The 26,621-nt window shown below is 38.9% G+C and overlaps 2 long non-coding RNA genes across 4 annotated transcripts in view; one reads left to right on the top strand and one right to left on the bottom strand.

The window, feature by feature from the left end:
- Positions 1-26,621, bottom strand: part of LOC131820508 (uncharacterized) — a 163,639-nt gene that overhangs the window by 52,666 nt on the left and 84,352 nt on the right. Inside the window, exon 4 of one of the 3 annotated variants that reach the window (XR_009349667.1) lies at positions 11,785-11,904. The exons of the other annotated variants lie outside the window; for them this stretch is intronic. This is a non-coding gene — a long non-coding RNA (uncharacterized LOC131820508). The remainder of the gene's footprint in view (positions 1-11,784; positions 11,905-26,621) is intronic. 3 annotated transcript variants of the gene reach the window in all.
- On the top strand, positions 1,954-4,782 carry LOC131820509 (uncharacterized). Its single transcript, XR_009349669.1, has 3 exons — positions 1,954-2,039; positions 2,196-2,320; positions 3,978-4,782. It is a non-coding gene; the product is annotated as an uncharacterized LOC131820509 (long non-coding RNA).

Raw genomic sequence — 26,621 nt, forward strand, 5'->3', positions numbered from 1 at the left:
TAGAACCTGAATTTCAAAGAAGATTAAAAATTACTTTGGTCTTATCTGAACTCATAGTCATGTGGGGAGAAAAGGAAACAAAAAACTGCATAATAGAGATACAGGGAGGAAGTACAAAAAGTCTGGAGAAGGGTGCTAGGGTTGTAACAACGTAGTCCTAAAAGATGGCCTCAAAGTCTTTGACATTTCTTCCAGGAGGTCAGGTCTCTGTCTCTTCCCTTCACACCTGGTCAGGCCCCTGACTGCTTGGAGCTACCAATGAGGGAGGAAGGAGGAAATGTTGCTCTATGACTTTCAAGACCCCGTCCTAAAGGCATCCAGCTTCCCCGTGGCTGTCTTGGGATGCTAGCTGTCGGGGTGTTCCCTCCCAGAACACAGCCCTGGGAGCCAGCAACCTTGCTGGCAGAATCCTGCGTCTTGTGGAGCGAGTGCCAGTATAAGGGAGTGATTGACAGTCCCCAGCGATCCTACAGTCGGACCCGGAACCACCCCCGCCCCCACAGCCGGGTGGCTCCAGCCTCCAAAGGGCACGTCCCTTCCAGCCATTCAAGTCTTCCAAGAAGCAGCCCCAGACGTGGAGCAGAGATAATCATCCCCAAGGTGCCCCGTCCACTCCCTCCCACAGAACGTCAGGGCGCAAGGACATGACTGCCATCGATGACATGACTGCCACGTTCTGTCCTCAAGTGCAGGTGCTTTGTTATGCGGCAGGAGATAGATGGGACACATGATGGTCATCTATTTCAGAATTTCCAGATGGCCTTTATTGCAGATACTCCGTGACTTTCCCCCTCATGATCCTTCAGACTGTCAGACACTGGGCTAAAATCGTCTTTGGATAGGAGCTATCCATGCACCCCTTACTCTGCCTAGGAAAGAAGGGGAAGCTTCCCAGAGCAGATACCATGATTGGAAAAAATTGCCTGATCTATTTCATGGGTTCCCCGTGCCACTGTTCGAGGCCAACACCCAAATGCCTTTAATGTTCTGAAAAGCGCCTCAAAATCATCTTTCAATTGCATATTACTTGATCTTCAGTTTTGTGACCTGCCTGAACTTAGTACAAACTCCGTGTCACTCTAGAGGTAATTTTGTACGGCAGCCCCATCAGCTCGGTGACAGCGGATGATGGGAGAAAGAAGGCTGCCTTCTTTTGTCCCTACGAAGGACAAGGAGGAAGGGGTGAGGGAGACGCACGCAAGGTCTCCACTGCCTCTCCTCTATGACCACCGCCTGTGTCAGCTCCTCGACGTACAGGATCATTCAGGCTTGGCATCTGTAAAAACACTGGGCAGGTGTTGTTGTTGTTTTTTTCCTTTTTTGCAATCCTAATTTTTAAGAATCATTTAATTGGGCCCAGAGGCTGTGCAATGGGAGTACACAGAATTTAGGACAAATAAGGCAAATGAGTGCTTCGGGACGTTCCGTTGTTCGCGTTAAGCCTTTAGGAGGACAAGAGCTAACGGAGGACACTGGACCATTGCTAGGAAGCTGATGAGGAAGCACCAGCACGATTTCAGCGAGAGAGAAGCAGCCACTCTCAGCTTACTGTCAATTTCCCACAATGAAAACCTGAGACGGAAGACAACGAACGCTGTATCCAGGCATCGTTCCTCCATTGTTTCTTCCTGCAGGTTTCATATTAATCCATTGCTGATAAATATACTGCACATATCCCTTTTCTTCTGAGTTTTTCCACTTGACTTTTTCTGTCCCCTACCTTCCGTCCTCTCGGCACCGAACGCTGAGCTACTACCTGGCCTGACAAATTTAAATCCCCTAAGACATCTCTTGCCACAGTATCACAACTAATTTTCTCCTTTCAATTAAAGGTCATAGTTTGTTTGAGAAGAGCAGAAAGTACCGCAAGCATATTGACATTGTGTAAATGAGAACTGAAATCAAGGGGTGGGTAGTTAATGAACAAAAGATCATTGCTCAGTGTCTTAACTGCAGCATTTCGGCTCCAGATTAAATCCACTGAAGAGGTGATGGGCCAGAGGACAGCCAGCCAGCCGAGAGGGCAGTCACCCCACACGGTGGGTTCGCCAACCTTCTCTCCCTATTTTCTTCCCACGTATGTAGTTTGCTTCCGAGGACTTCCATGTCCGGCTAAGGGAACAAAAAGCGTATTTCCCCCTCGTACAGGGATCTATCGTTATTTTATAACACATGTGCCCGGTTATACCATTCAGCACGACAACCTGTGTAAGGAAGATGCACTTGGTTTCTTGTGGGCTGAGGACAAGTCTGTAAAGACAAAGGTCACCCTGAAGAACAGAGTAGAAATTACACCTACTGATTCAAAGACTGCATGCATGTAAGTGTTCCAATAATTAATGCAGATCTAACTATGCTTTATAATTTGCTTACTACTAACACAGAATGACAAACACTTCTGTAGGAGGAAAAGTTTGAAAAGTAAATTGCTGGAATATGTATTTTACCTTACATAAATATGTTTTAGGGAGACTCGTGCTTTAAAAATGTTTTGCAAAGCTGGAATAGTTATGTGCGTGTCTCCCAGAAAGAAGACGTGAAATACATTTTGTTATTTTAAATTTCAGTGTTAAATTTTCACTACAATGTAACTTGAGGGTTTGCTAATAGCTTACAGATTGAGGGTTGCAGAAAAAAAAGAGACACTGGTAGGTAGACTAAAAATTCATTACAATATTACCTCATATGGTAATTATATATAGAAATCTTATTTTAATATAAGTTTTATGCTCTAACCCCTTATTATATTTGATTGTCGACTGTCAGTTATAAATCAGTACTATCACTCGAGTAATCAATTAACAAATTTTGGTTTTGGTGAGAGATGAATCATTTGTCTGAGGTTCCTATTTTAAATAGCCTGAATTGCGTGTTTTAAATATATGTTTATATAGCCATTCATCTAAAAAAAAGATGGAATACTATTTCTATGATCCACCAATAAAGATGCTAACAGACAATGTTTGTGTAAGCACACACCATAAAAAGCAGCAAACAATGCAAAAAGAGAGTAATTTTGCTTTCCACATTCACCTTATTTCTAGGGATAGTTTTCCTTACCTATAGAAATTTAAGTTTAAATTAATATGTCTACATCGCCACAGTGCTATCATTAATGGTTAATCATTTGTGTAAATATTCTTTGTTTAAAAGTTAGAGGTAGTTTGTTTAGTAACTAACAAATTCAGTCTTATTAACGATGCCAGCTTTGGAATTCTAGACGTATATAACACATAAACTCTGTCCCAAAAAACCTTTATCATTTACTTCAGGAGGCAAATCTAACACACATGAAATGATTCAAGACATCATAAAATTAGGACAAAGGTGTGTTATTTCAGCTGCAAAAGCTATAAAAGTTCACAGGCAAAGAGATCACGGAAGCTAGAATAATTGGAAGCTTTTATGGGGGAAATGGTCCCATCTGACAATTCCGGGTACTGAATGCTTTCAGCTAACCACCTCCTGGTAACTGCGCCCCTAAACTTTTTACTATAAAAATATAACCACATTTGGAAATGGAAACGAGGGAAATTATTCTTGCTAAATTTAGGAAGTACTCCCTGACAAAAACTTGATTTTCTATGAAAAATGTGATTTCACTTACAAGTTTTTAGAAAATGCAATTCATAGAATATAGGAGAAGCAGTAATCAATGAAACACTAATGAACAAACTTTTTGTGGTGTGAAGACCAAATAAAATAACCTGAATCTTACTTGTTAGGTTTACACTCCCAGGTTTAGGAAGTAAATTATTCTGGGGAAGAGATTATCCCTGGAAAAATGAAAAAGAATGCCAAGTCATAAAATTGCACACTGGCTAAGGAGTAATAAAAGGTTCCCTCAGCAGAATTCAAAATTTTAGTATGGCCCAGCAGTTCCATAATATGACTCTGAAAACTTAATTGGGAGAAGGTATAGAAAATAATTCATTGCATGATCACAGAGAGCAAACATTCAAAATATTAATTTATAGATGGCCATAATGGAAATCCAATCCCCTAAGATCTTCACAGCATAAGAGTAAATGAAGAACATATCAAAATGGACTTCCTGCCCACCTTCAAGATTCCCAGTCGAGACATCTTCCATTGAAGGAGAGAGATCCGGATAATGAGGTCAATTAAATGCAAAAGTTATCATGATCCACACTGACAGAGGCTAACTAGGTAAATGTACAACAGCTCAAAAGAGAAAAAGAGAGAATCTCATGGATGATTGCCAAGCGGATGGCCAGTGCCGAACGCAGAGGTCAGGGTTAAAAGGGAAATTTTCCTTAGGTGATTCTCCACCCCAACATGAGAAGAGCTATTATGCTAAAGCAGCAGAGTACGTGGGGTATAAATATGAAATGGGTCATGAAAAAAAAATGAAACAGCATGAGGAAACCCTAGTTATGCCCACTCTAGAAGTAAAGTTGTATTTTTAAAAAGCACACTTATTAATATGAGTATTAATCATCACTTATAGATAATGCACTTGAAGAAAAAAAAGAAGGAAAAAAATTTTACGGAGCCAAATATATTGAGATAATCAGTAAGGAGTACAAAACGTTCAGATATTCTTCAAGCCTTTTAAGAGGGAATATAAGACAACACGTCATACAGAATTATACAGCAGGGGCACCCGGGAGGCCCTGTGGCTCAGTCAGTTAACCACTGCCTTTGGCTCAGGTCATGATCCTGGGGTCCTGGGATCCAGCCCCACATCAGGCTCCCTGCTCAGCGGAGAGTCTGCTTCTCCCTCTCCCTCTTCCCCTTCCCCCCAGCTCATGCTCTCTCTCTCTCAAACAAATAAAATTTAAAAAAAAAAAAATCCAATTCTATTTTCTTTGTTATTTCCCAACACGATCTCAGTAACAATAGCTGAGTAAACTTAGCAGTCATGAATAAATAAGAATCAGATTAAAACTGGAAAGGATAAATCCAGTGAACAATTCCTGATTTCCTACACTGTGAGCCATTAACAAATTTAAATAAATGAAGGAGGAAAATGTACACATAAGTTCAATAAATTACTTAACTGATAATGTACTTGAAACATGACTATTTGGCTTTGAGTATAAATGTGTATTTTCCACATGAAAAGCTTGTCAAGGAAAATATCAAAATTAAGTATACTTCTAAAATCAATAGCAAATATATGTCTTCATTAATAAAATAGGGCTTTTGTTTTGTTTAGCTTTTACTTTTATTTTGGCAGACTTAACACGGCAAAGGAAATGACCGGTTTCCAGGTCTTAACTGTGGCCGGCAATGGAGATGCCCACGGATCCAAGTTTGGAAGTGAAGAGTTAATATCATTTTTCTTCCTCATTTACCCACAGGAAAGGACAGAAAAGCAAAATATCAAAGGAGCACTGGGAATGACTTCACTAATCGTGAGGACCCTTTGGGCAATAGAGCCTCAGAAGTATACTTTAGTCAAAAAGACCGTTAGACTGTAACTTTATTAACCCACTACACAGAACAGAGCAATGGGTACCAAGAGGGTTTCTTTGAACACAAAGCAACAAGAGCACATTCTCCAAATAGAAGACAGGTGGCTTGTTATCCATTACCCAACTGCTTTAGCTCCAAAGGGAAAAAAATAATAATCTCTATGGTTTCCTGTGTTCACATTTGAATAAGGCATACATAGCCATCAAACTTACTATGTGTTTTTTTAAAGCCATGGATAGGTATTTCTTTCATATCTAAAATTTATCCAAATACAAAGCACATTTAGAAAGGAATGTTAACTTTTTGATGTGAAGTAAGTCACAACTGTCATGGAATTTATATGTATTCTTCTATCAAGAAAATTTTCAGTGCAATTTTCCAAAAAATGTTATTTGAGCACATTTTTCATAACTTCAAGTCATGTTGTTACAAATGATAGACTAAAAATCAGGTGTCCTATTGACTCAAAAGACAAAGACTAAGACACGTATTACAGAGTTAATTATTTTTTCTAATGTGTTTACCCTGAGCTGGGATGGCTTCCCAATTCTCCAATGTATCTACCATGACCTTGAATATCTCCCAAATTCCCTTAAATTTCTACTCCTTACACTGTTGGTTTCACTTATACCCCAGGTGTGTCTATACTGACTTGTGATTTCTCCCTAACTTCCCAGGTTTACCAACCATCATATAGAATGTCTCTCTCATTCCCAGGAGTTTCTAAACTATCCTAGGATATCAGCCTAATTTCACAGCCTGTACACACTAAACTGTACATGAAGTGTCTAAATCCTCAGTTTTTCTACACTGACCAGTGTTGGATCTGTAATTGCCCAGTTCAATCACTATCTTTGGATATCTCCTCAATCTCCAAGCGGCATCTTTTCTGGTCTAGGATGTCTCTCTAACTCACCAGGTTCCATCCTGATCTTGAACATCTCCTTAATTCCCTATCAAGTTCTAAATTAAACAGGAATGGCTCCTTCATCTTCAGGTGTACCCACCTTGACATTGTATGTGTACATAATCCCCCTGATACGTCTACACTGACCTGGCATGTCTTCCAAATCCCCAGATAGTTTTACAATGACTTGGTAATGTTGAGTTCATTTAACTCACATGATTTTAGAAAATATAATTTAAGCCAGAAAAAAAATGCAATGGAAACATTAGAAAAATCTTAGATGTACATTTCTTCATAAAATATTGATGTATTTTCTGTACAGAAGAAAATATTTCAATGATAAGAATTCACAGAAGAATTGAACTGATTAAATTTACAAATATAACAAAATCTGAGGATCTCAAAATGAGTACGTTTAATGTCTGGGTCTCCTAAAAACATAACATGTGCTAGTCAAAATGCATACTTTGCTAAAAGGAGTTAATTTGTTCTAATTGTTCAAGAAAAGTTACCATTTTTACTGTCAAAGCAGGGTAATGTTAATGTTGGCTAATACAGCATCTCAAAATCTTCTCATGACAGAAAGAGATGCTAAATACAAAAAGGAACTCAGTCTGTGTACTGACAGGGGCGTGGGGGGGTGCTCTCACCAGAATAAATACTTTGGCTACTGCCAAATTATATATTGCAAATAATTATTCATTTCTTTAAAAGAACAGCAAAGGAAGTAGCACTTCAATATTTTTTTGAATAATTCACATCACTTTGTAAGAAAAGGAATCATATCCTCAGGGAAATTTCCAAATAAGGATTAAACTCAGAAACAGATTGCCTCAAAACAGAGATCACCAACTGTACTTGCAAATGAGGCATCCAGGCAGCATTTTTTAACATCTCCATTTTAATTACTAGGTAAATTGTACTTATTTGTAATTGTGAAAACCAACACTCGGAAAGTTATTTTTAAAGACTGTACTGCACAGGGGAATCATGATTGTTACCATGTAACTCAAATCTTCCCATATGCGAGCAACATCTAGGAATGAAGCTTCATGTCTTTGCTGCCGTTCTGAGGCTACGGAAACTTAAAGGAATCCCAAAATTAAGTCATTCACCATCTCGTATTTCAGTTACTAACACTTACAGACATGGTACACGGAATCAAGCCAATCATCTCCATATTAGTAAATATTTTCCCATTTCATATCACACAGGGGAAATTAAGCTACTTAGGTCTCAATTTTAATTATTTATTCAGACACTCAGTGTCGTGTAGATAAGATTCTATGTGAATTTGGGGGGATTTTTGGACACTTGACCTGGATATCTTCCACTGGGAGGGCAGCCTCTAAAAATACATCTTATTCATATTTGAATTTGTTTGGAATTAAAAATAAAAATATTATCCTGGGCCAAATTTTGGTGTAGAGTTTTATTTTTTCATCTACATTCTAATTTTTTGAACCTCAGCAATTGGTAAATTACTGTAATATTTGTTAAGGAGTGGGGATAATGTAAAATATGTAATATATACTTGTATTTTATGCAGCATTTAAAAATATGCACATATTTTACACACATAGACCTTATTTGTTTTGAGGTTTTGGCTCTAAATTACAGAGATGAGTCCTAATCTAAGATGTTGAATATCTGTTGTTAAAAATGCAGTTCTAAGATCATTAAGCTTTCAAGTAAATAATAAGATATACCTTGCAGCTTGACAGACAACATTATTTCATTTTCCTAACACAGAAATCTACAAGCAACTTCTGCTAATGCTATTTGAACATGGCATCCTTAAAAAACATAACTACTCAGTATTAAAAAATTTGTTTCACTCTTTTAAAATTGTATCAATGAAATTCAAGCTTCCACAGTTGAAGAGAAAATTCTACAAATTCATACAGAAAAAGAGAGACATTTGAAACATGTGTCTTATAGTAAATGGACTTTTTAATGATCCATTCAGTAAAGAAAAATTGTTTCCCAGCAGAAATTCCACAGATTTCCAAACTGTCTGAATGCATAATAATGAAATTACTCAAGCTCAGGTATTACCTTTTTTATTATTTTTAGCACCTGCCATTTTTCTGTGAAAGCACATCCGTTCATTCTGTCATCTAATTAGCATCAGGGCAAGTTATGACAAACCAAATAGTGTAGGTAGGGAATCAAAGATAACATATTTTACAGAAATAATGCTATTTGTTCACCGTCTTTTTCTGACACATCTCACATTTTATTAACTTAGTCCTTGAAAATCAGACTAAAATCCACTTGCTTTACTCTGGATCATTCTGAATAAAATCTTGCATTCTACGAAGTCAGTGATCTGAATTATGCTAACAGAAATGGTTTTCCAAATTGGGGGGGTTTTCAAAACTTGACTTTTTTCTATCCGTATAGTGAAAATCCTCCCAAATGTTCATTTTAATTCCCATTGTATTTTTGCCTCAGTTATTTTTAAACCACAAAAGTGCTCTGCAATGGAATAGATTCACCTGCTTTAATAAACATGAGCAAGATGGTGTGTCTGTTAACTTTAACTATTAGCATGACAACTGTCTTTCTCACACAAATTAATAATGACCTTATCAAAGAAATTTATGAAACATTACTGGGATAAATTTATGAAACTTAGCATTTATAAATTTTTTAACATCTAGGAAAGAAAATAACAATATACATTTCTGTGTGATCTTATCCCTGATTATTTCCTTAGAACATATTTTGAGAAGTGGGATTAACTGGAGAAGAGTATACAAACATTCTTTTTTTATTTTTTAAAGATTTATTTCTTTATTTGAGAGAAAGAGAGAGCAGGAAGAGGCACAGAGGAAGAAAGACATTCCTGAAGCAGTCCAACACGGGGCTCGATCCCCGGACCCTGAGATCATGACCTGAGCTGAAATCAAGAGTCTGATGCTCAACCGACTGAGCCATCACCTAGGCACAAGTATACAAATATTTTTAAGAATCTTGTGCTTTGGATCTGGAAGTTTAGTACCAGTGCACTCTATAATTTATTTATTTACTTTTTTTTAAAGGTTTTATTTATTTATTTGACAGACAGAGATCACAAGCAGGCAGAGAGGCAGGCAGATGGAGACGGGGAAGCAGGCTCCCTGCTAAGCAGAGAACCCGATTCGGGGCTCGATCCCAGGACCCTGAGATCATGATCTGAGCTGAAGGCAGAGGCTTTAACCCACTGAGCCACCCAGGCACCCCGCACTCTATAATTTATAACAAATTCTAAAAAGGTAAAGAAATTTGTTAAGACTACAGTTAATATATCTGTCTTTGAAAGTTTAAATTAAGTTCAGGTTGATGAGAGTCTCAAATTTATCATTGAAAAATACACCCAAATGTAAAAAAAAGTCATTTAATCTTATATTTATAATTACGTAAATCATCTTTGAATGGCAGGAGATGATGTATAATTTCTTATGTAGAACTTCTAGACTACTTAGACAAAACCAGAGATTTAGAACAAAATCACAGAGCGTTTAACCTGCCTCAAGAGAGCCCTTCACTCTGCATGTACTATACTTGCCGTAAGTCATTGTAAGTATTGTTCAATCAACAAACATTTATCGACTGGTGCTTAAGTGCCAGTCATTGTGCTACAATGCCGAGCATGTGGTGATGAAAGACACAGAAAACCTCAAAGAGTTACAAAGTTACAATCCAGCAGGGAACACAGCCCAGAAAATCAATTACATTTTAATACCATACAGGAGTACGGCACAATGGAACTGAAGGGGAAGAACATAAAACCTGGCCTGGAAAGGGGTCAGGACGGGTTCTCCACCCAATGGTCCCTGAGGATTGGGATAAAGTCACTGAGTCTGAGAAGATGAAGAAGGTTTTTTGTTGCTGCTGCTGTTTGTTATGAAGTAACAGCAAATGCATGAAAAGAAAAACAATACAACAGAAGTTCAATATAGCTAGAGCAGAATGTGGTGATTTCTACTGACCAACAACTGATATTTAATGGTTTAGTGGCCTCTATGTGTTCCTTATATTTTGTATTTCTACATGCAGAAACTCCTTGATGCAGAAATATATAAATTTTTTTCAAATATCTAGCAATTCCTTTATATAAAAATAAATGATATTAATATTTCTGTGTATCTCTTTTCATAGTTTTTTCAACATAGCTACATTTTTTTTTTATTCAATTGGAGTTGGTAGTTTTATATTTGGTTTTCTACATACTATTGCAAATATATTCCCATGTCATTATTTTAAGTTATTTTTAAAAATATTTTTAGTAAATATAAATCATCATCAACACGTACCAAAATATACTTACACAAAATCCTATTCATTTTTTTTTTTTTTGCAATTAAGAATTTGTTATGGACTAAACAGTGTCCTCCCAAAATTTATATGTTAAAACTCTAACCCCCAATGTCATAGTATTTGGAGATGGGGGCCTTTGGGAGATAATTAGGTTTAATAATCATGAGAGTAGAGCCCACGAAAGGATTAGTGTCAATACGAGGACACAAATCCTGCTTGCTCAGCCAGTTGAGGAAAAGGTCTTAGCAAAGAACTAAATTGGCCAGCACCTTGATCTTGGACTTCCCATCTCCAGAACTGTGAAAAAAATATATGTCTAAGCCACCCATGGTATTTTGTTATAGCAGACCAAACTAAGAGAGCATCTGTAATTTTTTTAATTAGAAAAATATCAATATACATTTTTGTGTAATATTATTCCTGATTATTTCCTTAGGATAGATTTTGAGAAATGGAATTATTGAAAAGAGCATACAGAATTTTTTTTAAAGATTTTTCAAGAGAAAGAGAAAAGGAGCGAGTGGGGAGAGGCACTGAGGGAGAAGAGAGAGAGACTCTCAAGCAGACTCAGGGCTGAACACAGAGCCCAACAGACACCGGGCGCCATTTCATAACCCGTTAGATCTTGATCTAAGGCGAAATCAAGAGTCTGGGGCTTAGCTGACTGAGCCATCCACATGTGCCAAGTATACAAACATTTTTAAGGATCCTGATGTAAATTTCCAAACCAATTCCAGGAAGAATACATTCTTAACAGCATAAGAGAAGTTCCATCTTGCAGGCATATCTTTTACTATATTATCTTTCATTAGCTGGATAATTTTTTTTTTCTTGACCTAACTTTTCATTTCAAATATGCAAAATAAATCTGAAGGTTCTTAGTCGTATTACGTGTAAAAATAACTCTTACTAAACTATTATGACAGCATATACTCATGCTTCACAAAGTTAAAATTTTAAAAACCTGAGATTTAAAGCTTTGTTTTTCAAAATGTGAAGACTATAACCGGTATAGCTTTCCTCAACAGTTGAAGTTTTGGAACACTCCTTAGCAAGGGACTATGCACAGGTTCTATTAAGAAGGGAACAGAAAGATGAATGAAAACTTAATCATACAGAATTAAACTCACCTTTACTCTGACTTCTCATCCACGGCTTTTTTCATTGTGTTACATGCCGAGACTATATAATGTGGAACTTCCCTTAGAATTCAGAATATTTCTGTACATGTCCTCATGTTTCAACATAACCTAAAATGGGACAAGCTTTTTTTTTTTAAAACCACAGGTAAAAAACAAACAAACAAAAAGCTTTAAATAAAACCCCAAATTCCAAGGTTAACCCCCTTGACCAACTACAGGCCAACAGTATTTTCCAGTAGTATTTTCCACTAAGATTTTCACCTTTCAGAGGATTCAGAGATGGTATCGACAACGTGTGATGCCAGAGTAAAGTCACAGCCAACATTTGCTGTAGCTAAGAAAATCGTGAAATGCCTGTCTTCTGTAGACAGGAACAATTTTCATTTGCTTAAAGGTTCCTAAGTACATACAGGATTCTATGCAGTTCTGGATTCACATCAATTTCTAGATCAATTATTAAGGTTCTATAAAACTTATATACAGCTAATTGAAGATTCTGTAAAATATACATACAGAACTTGTCAACCTCAGACTCCTGAGAATAATTAAATTAGCTCTGGCAAGAGACAAACTTCAAAGTTTGCGGGAGACGAGCTTCCAACATTAGAAGTCTATTTCTTGTCCACCTGAAATCCAACACTGGCATCCAGCGCTGCTTTCTGGAACAGTCTCTCCAAAGTCACAAGAGAAGACAGTGGTTAGGGGAGGCACCTCAGCTACTATCTACATTCACTGAAAGTGACACACCATTTGTGCTTACGGTTCATGAATGAGAACAGCGTGGAAGCCCGCGCAATGGAGAAGAGGGAAGGGTGATGTGTGCCGCTGATTTCTGCCATGTATCCCAACTAAACAGGATATTTAAAATCTGTACTGCAGGGACACCTGGGTGACTCAGCTGGTTAAGCCTCTGCCTTCAGCTCAGATCATGATCTCAGGGTCCTGGGATCAAGCCCCGCATCGAGCTCTCTGCTCAGCAGGAAGCCTGCTTCTGATCTCTCTTTCTCTGTGTCAAATAAATAAAAAATCTTTAAAAAAAATAAAATCTGTACTGCATGAAAGAGTTAACAGAGGTCAGAATTCTACTATGAAATCTTCATTGAATGTGTCCTCAACCTCATATTAGACAGTGCACAGAAACGTTAAGACATTTTAGACATAATCCCTATCCACAAAAGTCCTAACATTTATAATATAGTTAAGGAGTTGGTGAAAAATGTATGAATAATTTAATAATTTTCTGCAACACAGAAAATGAAAACTTTCATTATCGAAAGGGGGAGATCCATGAATAATGAGGGTAGGCTTTTAGGCTTCATGAAAAAGATAGGGGGCAAGTCCGTCCCCAAAGGACAGCAGAGTGGGATGTCTACAGGAGCAGGAAAAAGCATGTGCCTCAGAGGCAAGATGATGGGCTCCAGAGAAGGTGAAGGGGAGAGGAGACATGACAGCCTCAGGGAACCTACGGAAATGGGCCCCACTGGCCATAGAGAGTACATTTTGAGAAATCGTGGAAGATAAAATTAAATACACAGAGGAGAGAAGCTTGGAGTCCACACAGAGAAACTTAAAAACTGTAGAAAAGCAGGAAACATAAAACTCTTGGGCAGAAGGCTGATTATGTTTTTGTTTAAGAATTACACTTCACCTATGTCTACAAGGACACAAGTAGCTTACAAAATTCGGCATCAAGGAATAAAACAAAGCAGAGTTTGCTTGATGAAATTAAAGAAGTTAATAAATTTAATGAAACAGAAGGAAGGGATGCTGCACTACCTTGTTCTTGGAACCACAGCTGGACAGGGAGGACTCAACCGTGCTGGGAGTCTGGCTCTGAATTTTCTTACTTAAAACACAGAGGAAAGTCGATCGGGGGAAATCATTTGCACTGGTTGAGCCAAAAAGAAATCACCTTCAATGCATGTCGTGATATAAGTAGGGCAGGGTGTGAGAAAGGCTCTCCGGGCAGTGACTCCTGCAGGGAGTCCAGGGCCCAGCAGGAAAAGGAAGGAGCACAGCCCAGGTAAGGGCCCCATCACCATGCTTGGCAACGAACACCCCGATGACCAAAGGAACACAGCAGCTGGGGCGATCTGATGGTAGCAGCAGGGGCGATCCGATGGTAGCAGCAAATGCCTTGTGTGTGTGGACCTTGCGAATCCCTGACCAGGCTCTGAGAAGTGTCAGGAAAGGAAGGGGGGCACACGCTAGAGTTTTCACGAATCAGAGACATCCCTGAAACTGACCAATCCAGTCCCAGAGCGCCACAGGGACACTTCCACAAATGTAGGTGGACTTCTTTCCGTGCAACTGTCCCTTCTATTTCTGCCAAGGAGCCTAATACTACCGATGGGGCTACAGCAGCGCAGACGCTTGCATTGATTATTTAGACGAGATACGGAGAAGGCTTGTATGAATAATTTAGCTTACCATGACGAATGGTATTGCTTTAGGAACACCCAAACTTCACTCGGAAAATCAGACAGTCCTACGGCTATTAGAAACCTCTAGCGATCAATGACAACACCTTCTCTTCTTCACGTAATGCCACATCTAAATCATCATGATGACTCCCGTTTCCAAGTCTTTCGGAACAGGACGTAGTATACTCTCTGACAGATGGCCCTAGACATAGTAAGACAGACCTAGTTTACAGATTGCCAGTTTTATAGAGAAAGATCAAGTATAGTCCCATACTAAAGAATAAGGAAACCAACACACAAAAAGAAAAAATGCTTTAAAATGCAGTAACAACAATACCAACTCTCATTCATAAGATTCTTGAAATAAATCAGGTGAAGGAAATGAAGATAAAAAAGATACAATTAAGGTAAATCTTCCAACACTCCTCCTTGAAACTTGTGATGTTCCTTTTTCAAACACCTAAAACATTGTTATAACATTGTTATAATAGCATGCTGTTAAAAAATATACACGACTTTATTATTAAGGGGCAGTGACAACTGGTTTGATCTCATTTAGTACTATCCCCTAGGTAATAGAGAGGTAATCAAATTTCACCCCAGTATGAACAACTAATAATTATAAGAAAATATCACCACAGTAAATCAGCATCCTTCAGTTACTTCCACCACTTTTTATTATTTCTAGGTAATAATTAAACCAACATTGATCAACCAGAGAGATTTATCGATTCTCTCATAGTACAGATGATACCATTTTGTTCCTTGCATGAACATGTGACAATCTTCTAAGTCACTGGATTCCAGACTGTGGATCTGAGAATTTACTTAACACATCATGACCTATATGGGGCTCCTTTGAAAAAAATGGACCAATCTGTCCATTCTAACATCCACAGTCTTTGCTACAACATCATGCAGAAAGAACTTATAAATTTGACCACTCTACAAAATACCACTCTACGATGGGAAAAAAAAAAAAAAAAGGGGTTGACTTCAATGAAGAATAAAAAACATGACCAAAAACCATGTTTCCTTTCAATCAAATAATAAGATCTAACTATCTCCTGAGGCTCTTCAAACAAAAGACTAATTCTTGGATTATCAGATTACATCAAAACAACTTGTAAAGTTTTGTTTTAAATTATTTTTCTAATGCTCTTTTTTTTTTTTTACTCTTGTTTCATTTGTTCATCAATTTTGTTCATTTTTTTAAAAGATTTTATTTATTTATTTATTTGACAGACAGAAATCACAAGTAGGCAGAGAGGCAGGCAGAGAGAAGAGGAAGCAGGCTCCCTGCTAAGCAGAGAGCCCAACTCAGGGGCTCAATTCCCAGACTCTGAAGCTGAAGGCAGAGGCTTAACCCACTGAGCCACCCAGGAGCCCCTGTTCACTTCTTTAAAATAAAATTTCTTTATAATGGAGATAGAAGTGGGAAAATACACTGAAAAAGACCACTTGGGGTGCCTTTGCCTTTGGTTCAGGTCATGATCTCAGGGTCCTGGGATCGAGCCCCACATCAAGCTCCCCGCTCATCGGGGAGCCTGCTTTTCCCTCTCTCTCTCTCTGCTGCTCTCTCTGTCAAATAAATAAATTAAATATTTATTTTTTAAAAAGCCAACTCAGGTAAATGGTTGTATGGACAATTCTGAAAACATTAATAGAGGCATTACAGGACGTCCACGGATATGGAGTTTGCGATCTGTAAAAGTACACTGTCATGCGGACCTACATGGGTCACGCTACAACATTACTGACGATCAAGTTAATAAGCATTTAGATATTGTGGCACTGCTCCAAGAACTTAGGCAGCTTCTTTGTAAGCATCATGATCTATAATTTTCTAACTGTATACTGCCATTTTCATCATGTAAGGATTATGAACGTAAAAGGCCCACTGAAAGGTTTAAAAAAGCAAATAATTTATTCAAAAAGAAAACAGAAGGAAACGTCAAAGCAGGTGGTAATCAGCTCTCATCTCATAAACTGGTGACATTTCAACTATTCTAACTTCAGGTCAATTTAATTTGTGAATCCATCTAGACTGCGAAGCCGGTATCGACTTTTCTACGATTTACTAATGGTTAAAACAGTATCACTTTTGCTGTTGAAAAAAATGGCAGGGGTCTCGGGATATGGACACAGAACAAGATAAGTTTATAATTAGCTTCCAACTGTCAGAATCGCTAACATTACTCCAGTATCTCGATGCTGTTAGAATGACATAATAAATCATTAAACATTTATCAAATGGCAGTTTTCGTTGGGACTAACGTTCGATTCTCAAAAGCTTAAACAAAGAAGTTCCCTTCCAATGAGACAATTTGCCAACACCTATAAAACACCAACTCTTCTTGCCAAGCACACAGCAATACATTTATTTGTAAAAAGAATCTTTCATTTATGTATTTATTCAACATGCTGTAAGACGGCGCATGTGGATACAAATTCACAACAAATGTATGTATAGCATTAATTAGAACTGCTATGAACATTACGTAAGTCCATGTAAGTGTATCACTGGTTGTACTTGGATTTAAGTCCTTAATAGGACTACAACCCTACACACCGTAGTGTATAATATATGTGACATGTAGAAACAGGTATGTCTCAGACATAGCTGAGAACCATGACCTCTGATACTCGGTAAATGTATCAGCTATCTTGTGACAGTTGTGAATTTCACAAGACACCTGTATTTCTACCATCCCTACTTACATGAAATCTAGTTTTTCTTTGTAGAATAGAGAGGTGACATGATATAGACGCATCTTTTTAAAACGTGTAAGTCCTACAGTCCCACAGAAAGTATGCAATTTGTCAATATTTTTTCTAAGAATAGGCCCCACTGTATTTGATGTTTTAATAAAACAGATATTTTCCAACTAATCTTTTCTCTCCACCAGCCCTTATCCCCATAATGTATCTAATAAAAGCCAGCATTTAGGTGCAGGCTGTACATTATGCAGAAGATAACAGATGAGCATATCAGCTGTTTTGCAACTGCAAGGGTAGATTTATTGATAAAACTGTACAAAGTGAACTAACCTGACTTTCAACAGTAACATGGGACGCTATCCGTTTTGGCTTGTTACCTGTTTGTAATACTCCTTCCAGCACAATGAAACAAATGACTTTGTAACATTAAGAAAATGGGCACTGGTTAAAAGACTCAGAAATGTTCCTTTCCACAAACTTAGGAAAGGCTTGTTTTAAACTGAGTATTTTAACCTCTTAGATATTTTTCTTACAACGTCTTCGCTAATAATGTTCGTACCAAAGTGTGGTTACTGTGCCATCTTCAGGACGCTTTTAGAACACAACTCTATAAAGTAAGTTAGAATGGACTGTCTGGGATGGGGTTCTTGATTCTATTAACAGTATAGAAAGTTTTGTATTTATATTATTATAAAAAGTGTTGGTTAAAAATCTATTATAAGGCAAAATTATACAAACTTCCATTTATGTGGGAATATAAAAATATGAAAAATTTTACATGTAAATACATACATATGCTTACACACGTTGGTTTTTAAGTACTTAGTAATTTCCAAAGCACTTACATATGATCTTATTTTGTATTTACAGCATTCCTGTGTGGTAAGTACAGCGGATACTAGCATAATCTTTTAACAAATGAGAAACTCAGGGATACAGACTTTGTCCAAAGTGTCAGAGTTATTGAACCACAAAGCCATGATTCAAGCCTGCATCTTTGCACTCCCAGAAAATTACTTCCACTTACCAGAGTAATTTTTACCTTTATAATCAATGAAGAAAATTACATGTAATTCCTAATTATTCTTGGTCAATAATTTCTTAAAATATCTATACTGAGAATTGGAATGATTTCTGGCTAGAATGGTCATATATCAGAGAATCAGACATTTACAGCAAGTTCAATTCTTTCATCATTCCTGAATTCTATTTGAACAAGAGACCTATAGTAAAACAAGGATATGTCTCATTAACAGAAAATTAGAGTTATGCAAATCCATCCAAATATGCAGAATGAATGGTCTATGTGATAAACCAGAATATGCAAACACAAATTTGCTGTTCTAATATCTCAAAGATATAAGAAAGAACTAACAACACATGGAGCATCTGGGTGGCTCAGTGGGTTAAGCCTCTGCCTTCGGCTCAGGTCATGATCTCAGGGTCCTGGGATTGAGTCTTGCACTGGGCTCTCTGTTCAGCAGGGAGCCTGCTTCCCCCTCCCCCTCTCTCTGCCTGCCTCTCTGCCTACTTGTGATCTAAGAACTAACAAGACGCCATAATGTCATTGGGGATGACCACATATCCCGGTTTTCTTGGAATGATAGTAATGTAGGACATTCAAGCATGTCCTACTTTTGACAGCAGATGGAATGACCTACTGAAAGTGGTTTATGAAGCAGAGAAGCATCCTGATCCAATGGGACTAACTGCAACCAGAGCAGGAGAGTAGGGGAAGCATGCACACTCCGTGAAAGGCTTTCCTCTTCAGAAATCCAAGCCCTGTGTATGTGTCCTGGACAGCACAGTCCACCCAGAACCAGAAGACACATGTTTCACTTCCAGCTTTGTCTTTCATGAAGCTAGTGAATTTATGTATTATCTCTGACATTCTCTAAGCTTCAATTTCCTTGTGAAGGATAATACTTCCTCCCTGAGGTTTGTGCAAATACTAAATAAGGTGACCATGTGAAATCTACTAGAACTACGCCCCACAGCCAGAACTTTATGAACGAATGTTCATTATAAATCTGTAAGTCTCTGAGGTTTGGGGAGATTTCCAGGACAGGAATGATAATCAAACAGATGTACTGATAGAGTGAATTTTAAGGGACAGAAAAGGCATTACCCTTATAAGAGAAGATTTTTTTTTTCTCTATCTTAATCAAATTTGTCTATTTTATTAAATTAGCAATTTGCACAAATCAACCAACCAAACAGGGCTTTCCCTAGTATGAAAGAAATACAAAAACCCACTAAATGTTCATTAAATTAGGGAACTGCTGATTCATGGACTTTTCTAATGCAAACACCTCTTCCTAGAGACAAAGTTCCTAAACTTCTGAGTTATAAGTCCAATTTGCAATCCAGAAGGAACCTATAGGACTCTGCCCCAAACACAAATTATATTATACAATATTGTAAATATATTGTACAATAGTGTAAATATAATAAATATATATATTATACAATATTGTAAATAAACATATATATTACATGTATATGTAATGCACTCCTACACAAAACTATACCGACAACTTCAAGAGGTTTCTGAAAAACTCTAAAGCCATTATCACAGGTTTTTAGCCAAGAATATCTAAACTGGAGCAGGGGCAGGCTCTTTGTTCACCCCTAACAGTCTTTGTTGATAGTAAACAACCGAAATGGCTATTTAATGAAGAAATACTTCGTCTCACCCCACGGCTGTTTCTATTTTATTCTATCCTAACCTGTTCCTCTACACTGCACTGCTCCTGCTAAAAAATAATAATGCTGGTTTAACCAGCTATACTGATTTCAGATTTCATGCTCAAGACTGAAAACGCTGCAGAGTGGGACAGCGGAGGTGGGTCACGGGAGGCAGGATAAGGCCAACTGTCTTGGTTATTAACCCACAGGAGAGAGTCTCTGAGGGACCGAAGTGTCCCGTAGGACCATTGGCACAAAGGAACTGGAGAAACCCCAGGCCTCCTTCCCACTTTCATGAAGAGCTCTGGCGAACTCTGGGGAAGCAGCCCCCATGCTACTATCTGAAGGAGACTTTTTCACGTACATTGGCATGAAAATGACTGGGGGATGGGGAACCCATGAGACCAGGACAGTGCCACAGTCCCTTGAACACTGCTTTTAAGAAGAAAGGTTTTCTTAGCAAACATCCCCAAAAAAATAAGTTCACTAGTACATTTACGCATTTATTTATACTGACCTCGTTTGCAAACAGATTTGAGAGGACTTCAGAAGGAATTTTTTTTTTTTTTTCAAATTAATTTGGAATTAGGTGCCTTGGCAATGAAATACTTAGAATCGTCTAACAGTGGGTTCAGTGATAATACTTGGGAAGGCACAGGAATAATGGATTGCTGAGTCCACGGTATTTAGACTCAGACAGGCAGGCTGTGATTGGGATGAGAGCGAGGGAGCCCTGAGAGCTCTTAACCATCTGCATAAAGCCACAGTTGGGGAGGTCTCTGCTGTCCTTCTTTTGAGTCAAGAGAAGACTAATCCACGGAAGGGCTACACAAGGAATACTTAGAGTCATCTTTCAATTTAGAAACAGAGACTGGGAAGCATTGATTCTAGAGTGGGCAGGTGGGAAGGGGGAGCTGCCCAGAAGGCACATGACAAATAAGCAAAGTGTACCATCGATTAAAAGGTGATCGACCCACGCTGCAAGGGGAGGAAAAAAAAAAAAGACCAAGGAAGGGAAGAGCAGGAAAGGAGGGTTGGGGAGAGCCCACGTGGCAGCAGGGCAATGGTGCGGGAACAGAAAAAAATGGTATGGTTTAAAGCGGATGCAGAGAAAAATACACTTTTCAGAAGTGTCGCCACTTAGACGATTCCAATCTTTTAGAGCGTTAATGTCATCAGTCCAGCTGCCCAGGGTTCATAGCAAATTACAGCTAGAGGTGAGTTTGAAGTAAACAAGCTTATTTACTTTGTTTAAAAAACAACTCTGAAGGTCTCGACTTTATCGAAAGAAGACTCCAATAAGCGTTATCTTAACGTATCAGATAAAAGGCTCAGTTAAAAGGCAATTTGCAAGAGTTTTATGAATGTTGTTTGGGGGAGAAACATTAATGCCGTTTTCTGATAGCCTATGGTATCCAAACTTGACTGACGGAATTACACTTCATTAAAAGCTATGTGAGTCTTCATTATTGTTCAATCCTGCGTATCTTGGTGATAGTTGATAGTCACTAAGAAATGGTTTAAATACACGTCTGTAGCTAAAATATCTAACTCTGTATCCTGTGCTTTGGGTTGGAAAATTTAACAAGCTTTGACTGTCAACAGTACTACAGACATAAAACACTTCTGAGGAAATAGGAGGTCCTTCTTCGGACATCAAATAATTTGAATTAATAACCTATATCATTTGATTGTGCAGATTTGGTACTAATCGTTCCATTTGTTTTACACAAGCAAACATGACCATTTAAAGCAGCTCTGGAATTGTAACCTTACAAACACGGAGGACATTCTTTTTTACTGCTAACACCCATAATCCTCAAAAATGTTCCTGATATCTTCTATACTAAAAGGCACTAGTATATATCATACATACTACAGTCTAGTGGAAGAGACATAAAGAATTTTTCTTGTAAGAGGCAAGTGTGGACCTAGAACATGGACCTAGTGATCCAACACATACCAATTAATTATTATGCTCATTGTTAAACCATTTTCATTTGACCTGTTAGAGCAGATTAGTTTTCTTACACTTCAAGCTCCAGCAACCAACATGAATATATGTCTACAAGACCAAATATGATTTTACTTGCAATATAGCCTTGACTTGGTTGTTGCTGTTGAGAGTTCCTGCTGTATACAAGCTCGCGGTTGTAGTCTTGAAACCTAAGCTCTGCCCTATTCCCTCCGTTCATGTCTCAGCCATCTCCCCAAGTTTTAGAATTATAGCTTCTACCATTTTATTCTAAGGTTTATTCTTATGCTGCTCCCGAGCATGAGAAAGTGATCTCACACACCGTGCACACCGTGGAAAAACTGCGACCCTTGCATGGTACTGTGAATGCAAAATGGCAGAGATGTCGTAGAAAACAGCATGGAGTTTCCAGGAGGAATTAAAAGTAGAACTACCACATGATCCGGCAATCCCACTTCTTTGTATTTATCCAAAAGAACTGAAATCAGGATCTCAACGAGATATCGGCAGTCCCGTATTTACTGCAGCACTATTTGTAACAGCCAAGATTTGGAAAGATCCTAAATGTCCATTGACAAATGACTGGATAAAGAAAATACGGTATATGCTAAATGTAGAACATCCAGCCTTTTAAAAAGAAGGAAATCCTGCAGCTTGTGACAACATGGGTGAACCCTATGGACGCCATGCTCGGTGAAACCAGTTAGTCATGGGAACAAAGGTACTGCATGATTCCACGTCCACGACGTTTCTAAAACAGCCAAATTCTTAGACTCAAAGGGCAAAATGCCGGTTTCCAGGGGTAAAGGGAAGTTTACCAGTTACTAATCAATAGCCATAGTTTCAATTTAGCAAGTTCTAGAGATCTGCCATAAAACACTGCCCTTATGGTCAACAATCATGTACTCGGTAAATAAAAATGTAAGAGGGTAGATCTCACGTAAACTGGTGTTTTAGCATAATAAAATACAATTTAAAATAATTAGACCGCTTAACACGTTCTACTCTTCTTTAAAAGAAATCTAAATTTTAAAAAGGAAAACAAAACTCCTACAACGTAGCATAGTGGACAGATCTGGATGAGTAAGGTAGACTCTTCTCTTTTTCCATAGCGTCAGAATACTTGGTAAGACAGCACTGAGCTATAATCAGTGGTTAGTTCCAGAATTCCCTTAGAAAAAGTCTTAAGGTTATGGTCTATTTTATCTAGGCTTTATGTTTTGTGTGGGTATATGCTAAATATTATGATTTTATCATGTTATGGAGCATAGGAGAAGGAGGGCACGTCCTGTCAGTCACCCCTGGGGACAAATCCTATGGATCCTGTTTTCTCAACTGAAAAAGAACATATGTGTTTTAACATAAACAAATGGGCAAGAAACAATTTTTTTAAAGTATGTCTTGTACCAGAGTTCAGATACTGAGAAACTAATTTTGCGGAATTTTCAGTGGCTGATGAATGTATCAAGTTCTATTTTACTGAGATAAACTTCCCGTCCCTGAGGAGCAGAATCACTTTCTTCATCTCTCTCTCTCTCTCCCCTTCTCTCCCATCTCTCAAAAGAAATTCCATCGGTCAAGACCAAAGGGAACCACTTTCTGTTTTGTGGATGCCTTACCTAGATGATCAGAGTCACGTTCTTAATTGTGATGTTTGATGAATTTGTTTCTTTCCTGCAGGAGTCAATAATATAATGAAAAAAAGTCTGTACAGCATTGAAACACATATCAAAAATTGCTTAAGGACAACTGAAACATAGATTCCCTAAATACATATTATAAAGATGCTGATGCAATCAAATTGGAACCTAATTGAATTGAGTTATTGATCGGAAAAGCAATTTTCTATCAGGAACTGCCATTACTCAAAAACTAATTTTACGCCTTTAAGGAACTTCTACAGCTTTCCTTCGCGGGATGTTGATGGCAAGGAAGAGCAGAAATGAACTGTCACTACTACTGAGAGCATATTTGTTCAAACAATGTTTTGTTACATCTGATAAAAGGCTGTAGCCGAAGAGATTTTTATTAACTTCAAAAAGTGTCACTTTTTCCTAACAAAGACACCAGAACCACCAATTAGTTCTCCCAAATATAGTCAGTGTGCTACCAGGGAGTTCTCGAAGTCTGTAAGCGGCGATGATGGTAGCCAGTGGGGGAGGTAGTTAAGAAGCCTACCTGGGAACGCTCCTCGGGCAGGTTTCCGACGCTGGGGGCTCGAGTCTGGCTAACAAGCCTGACAGGACAGCAGATCATGGTCTATGGATTATTTACTCAGCGTGTGATCCCTCGCTGCAGCAAAAGAGGGGAAAAAAGCGAAAGTCTGAAGTTGAGCTAAAGTTGAGAAGAGAAAGTGGGCCACAGAGCTATTCCTGCTGTCAAAAAAGCAGAGCTTGCTGCTGCTGCTGCCGCAAAGGCTTAGCACCTGGGGGGGCTGGTGGGATCTGAAGGCTTTTGAACGCTAAATGGCCCTGAGCATCCTCCCCATACTGGCCTCCCCGATCGCACAATCGCACGTTGGAGAACGATGAATATTGGGCATTTCTCTAATGATGTGACGTGCGTGCGAAGTCAAAGCGATGTGGCAGGCAGAACTGTTCTATTCGGGAAGGACCAGGGAGCGAGCTACAAGTGCTGCTACCGACCGCCGAGGCGAGGGAGCTGAGAAATGGTCATTTTCCTGATCCCAGCCTTCAAAAGCAAAGGGGGCCGGGGTGGGGGTTGCAGGGGAGCTCATTCTTCCGGAGGCCTTCATCGGAGAAGCAAAGAGAAAATGCCATTGAAACACATCTAGTACAAAAGAACTGGTTCGGGTCACTTCAGAAACACAGATCTGGGTTTGCAACAGCGTCTAGTAGGATTGTTGAGCACGTTATTATGCTAGTCATTGAGCCTGAGACTTTAGAAGGCATTGAACATGATATGGCCGTCCCAAATAGTAAATAATCATGGTTAAGTCTGTCCTGATTACAAAGCACGGTAGCAAGACTTAAATAACCCGAAACTCCAACAAAGCAGAACCAAACATCGCAGAGAACGGTTAGGCAGGTATCTGAAATGCCTCCTACTCGACAACTTTAGTGTTTTTGAACTTTTCAACCATGGTCCCAGTGCTATATTTTTGTAGTACAAAAGTATGGAAATACTAAGTCACGGTACAGGTATTATTAAATGTTCACAGCATATATGTCCCTGGATCCCTCTGATGCCGCCATTCTAAAGGTCACGGCAGTCCCCCAGATATATAATGCTAAAATTTTCGGCATTCACTTTGTGTGCTACAAGAATGAAAGAACAAAAGGATGAACTGTAACAATAAATAAATAAAGCCTAACTTTCGGACTATCGAGGCGTGTACTAACCATTACCCTCAAAACAACACAGAAACAAGCAAACAAACAAAAAACTAAACAGAAAATGGCTGCTTTGTATTTACCTGCCAGAACTGCAAGGCCATTCTCAAACACAATGTAAAATGTACCATTTATAGCCGACTGGTGACTTACACACACACACACACACACACACACTTTTAAAGTATGTCTGAAGATTCTCCAGAAATATTGGGATTTGCCCTAAATAATAGTTGTAACAGATGAAGACTAGGGGTCGAAGTGTAGGTAACACAGGTATGTTCCGTATCTAGTGTGTACGCATGTGAAAATGTTGGTTAAGGGAAATGCTGTAACTGAAACTGTCAGCATTAAATTCCCATTACGCTCTAAGACGCTACCGTTCTTTTTAAACCAGCACTTGCATAGATAGATATACAGATACATGACAGATAACAGACAGACAGACAGGCAGGCAGACCTATTAGAAGGTATATTGTCATCCACCATCCTAAGTCAAAGTGTTGGTTCTGCTAAAATTAATTAAAAGTCATCTGTAGTCATCTGAGTCATCTGAAAGTCATCTGAAAGTCACATGTAGTTCTGATACCATGACGGCCATGGCAAGCAAACCAAAATCTAAGCCTGTAAATGCTTCAAGGTCACAAAATCAAAACACTGAGGACAACCGATCACAAATAACCATGTAGGTTTTAAGCTAGAGACGATCATTTTCTTACTTAGCTTCTGCCTCCTCTCTAGGTCAGTCTCTCAAGCTCCAGCTGGAAGCGCATTCCCAACCACTTCCGGTTTGGCACTGCCCAATCTGAAGAGATTTTTTTTGCTCAGATAAACTCCTAAGAGTCTTAATCTGCCTCAGTTTACCTCTTGACAGTTCTAGCATCAAACAAGGAAACCAAAGGAGACAGCCCCACTTAGCCCCCAGCAGCAAAGGCAAACAGAAGCAAGTTGTGTAGAGCTGGCTGCTTCCCTGCAGTCTCCAGGTGTCACAGGCAAGTCCCTCTCACATCCCAGTTCTGCAGATTTGATAGAATGAGCTTCTAATGTGTAATCACTTAGAACAAAGACTGCCCTTGAACCTCCTTGGAAGGGGCCACCAGGTTCTTCTCACTCCCCGCCTGGCAGCCAAATTGCAGAAACTTGAACTTTAGGTCCTCACCCCCCAGACTCTTAGAACTGCACACCAGCTGGAGATCTGTAGTTAAAACGGACGAGGGAGGGTCTTCCCCACAAGCAGACGGCGTCTTGAAGTGGACAGCCCTCCCAGGATGGTGGAGCAAGAGCTTCACGGCCAGTGGGAAAGCTGTCTTGCTTTGGCCCTTTTTTACTACTTGCCTTTTTTTTTCCTCCCATGAACGCACAGGCAGACAATGCTCCTTAACTCGGGTAACTTACCACTGAATCTCCTGCTAAGGCCGCAGCTACACACCCCAAGTCCCTAGACTTTCTTGCAAAGATAGTATTAGATAACAGAATTACTTTAGATCACTTACCGGCTAAACAAGGAAGAGTCGGTGCCACTGCGAGTACCCCCAGCTGTACCCTGGTCACAAACAAGTTACTTGGCTAAAACAGGCTGATGCCCTTTCAGGTCCCACCATCAGGGGCACCTCTTATGATCTCAGTGTGCTTGGAGAAAGAGAGATGAGATGAACCGCGAAACGG

The sequence above is a fragment of the Mustela lutreola genome, chromosome 18 (genome assembly GCF_030435805.1).
Source record: "Mustela lutreola isolate mMusLut2 chromosome 18, mMusLut2.pri, whole genome shotgun sequence".
Classification (NCBI taxonomy): Eukaryota; Metazoa; Chordata; class Mammalia; order Carnivora; family Mustelidae; genus Mustela; species Mustela lutreola.